We start from the raw sequence: 2164 nt of genomic DNA on the forward strand, positions 1-2164 counted from the left end.
TCCCAAGACCCGACTCTGATTTCCCAGAGAATGCTGTGCTTTCCCAGAGAGGATGCCCCGGCAAAGAAGCTTTCACTCTATGCGGGTTTCTCCCATCGTGCTGCGAATACTAGGCTAAGGCAAGCAACAAAACTAGCCCACAGAACCGACTCTGATTTCCCAGCGACTGCTATGCTTTCGCAGAGGTTTTCTGCTTGGCGCAAACTGCACTTCGCTGCTGCTTCCTCAGCAAGGCTTTGGTCTTTCGCTCTGTCGCGGCAGGAAAGAAGAGCCGCGGGAGAGCTGGTGCCTCTTGGGCCTTGTTTTCCCGGGGTCCAAGTTCGCGCCCGGGGTTCACCTTGCTAAGCCGAACTAAGCAGACACAGTCACAGCCCTGCAGCAGCGTGCGTGGCCTAGCATGACACTCTATGCCTATTACCATCTCCTAGCGTATGTAAGGCTTTGCCTTTTGCCCCGGCGCTCGGGCAGACTCGGGGTCAAGGCCAGTGCCTTGACAACAGGAGAGAGGAGGCGACAGGATCCCTGCACAGGGCCCGAGCACTGTGATGGGGAACGGTGGGGACTGTCTCCTCTCTTTCCCCGGCACACCCCCGGCCACCCACAATGCTGCCATATCTTGGTGGAAGACGGCATCTGACTGCACGTTTCTCCATGGGGTTGTTTCTGCGAGTTCCGGGTATGGCACCTGGTGGCAAGTCCAAGTCTGCCCTTGGGACAGGTGGCTAAAGAGATGCTTTCCCCTTGGGACAAGAGGCACAGGACAGGCCTGCCTTCTGCCCAGACTCCTTCCTCAGAGTGGAGCACGCACCCATGCCTTTGTCTTCCCCTCATGTCTCCTTAGCAGCCAGGCTTCAATCTCTCCGCACAGGGAGGAGAGGACACTTGTCTTCTCATGGCCTGCTGTTCGTGCCTCGGCAGGCTATTCTGCTTCCCGAGCTTTTCCAGACCCCAAGGACAAGGGATCCTTCTCTTCCCCGGGGGCGGCGTGCTTTGCCTTCCCCAAAATTGCTCCTGGGGAGCGCGGTGACAGACGTGTGCAACCATGCTTCTCTCTCAGGCAGAAAGGATGCTAGGGCCAAGAGGATTTCGCTCCATGCGGGTATCTTCCACCATGTTGCCGAGACTCGCTCAGGCAAGCAGCAGCAGCATCCCCAAACCCAACTCTGATTTCCCAACGAATGCTGTGCTTTCCTAAGGGAAAGGTCCAGGAAAAGAGGCTTTCGCTGTATGCGGGTTTCTCCCACCGCAAGACTGAGCTCAGGGAAACAGCAGCAGCCCGCACAACATTTCTCAGCGAATGCTGTGCTTTCGCAGAGGCTTTGGTTTGGAGCGAACAGCACTTCGCCGCTGCTTCCTCAGCAAAGCTTCAGTCGAGTCAGGGAAGAAGAGCTGCGGGAGAGCTGTTGCCTCTTGGGCCTTGCTTTCCCTGGCTCCATGTTCGCGCCCGGATTTCACTTTGCTAAGCCGAACTAGGCAGACACAGTCACAACCCTGCAGCAGCGTGCGTGGCCTAGCATGGCACTCTATTCCTAATTCCATCTCCTGCTCTGGTAAGGCTTTGCCTTTTGATCCGGTGCTCGGGCAGACTCGGGGTCAAGGCCAGTGCCTTCACCACAGGAGAAAGGAGGCAACAGGATCCCTGCACACGGCCCGGGCACTGGGATGGGGAACCGTGGGGCCTGTCTCCACTCCTTCCTCGCCGCACCCCCTGTCACCCACAATGCTGCCACATCTTGGTGGAAGATGGCATCTGACTGACCGTTTCTCCATGGGGTTGTTTCTGCAAGTTCCAGGTATGGCACCTGGTGGCAAGCCCAAGTCTGCCCTTGGGACAGGTGGCCAAGGAGATGGTGTCCCCTTGGTAACAGAGGCACAGGACAGGCCTGCCTTCTGCCCAGACTCCTTAGAGTGGAGCACGCGCCCCTGCCCTAGTCGTCCCCTCATGTCTCCTTAGCAGCCAGGCTTCCATCTCTCCGCACAGGGAGCGGGTGACACATGTCTGGCCACCGGCCTGCATTTCGTGCCGCGGCAGGCTATCCTGTTCCCGAGCGTTTCCCGACCCCAAGGCCAAGGGATCCTTCTCTTCCCCGGGGGCGGCGTGCTGTGCCTTCCCCACACTTGCTCCTGGGGAGCGTGGTGACAGACGTGAGCAACCATGCTTCTC

The sequence above is a fragment of the Mustela nivalis genome, assembly GCF_964662115.1.
Source record: "Mustela nivalis genome assembly, contig: HAP1_SCAFFOLD_285, whole genome shotgun sequence".
Taxonomy (NCBI): Eukaryota; Metazoa; Chordata; class Mammalia; order Carnivora; family Mustelidae; genus Mustela; species Mustela nivalis.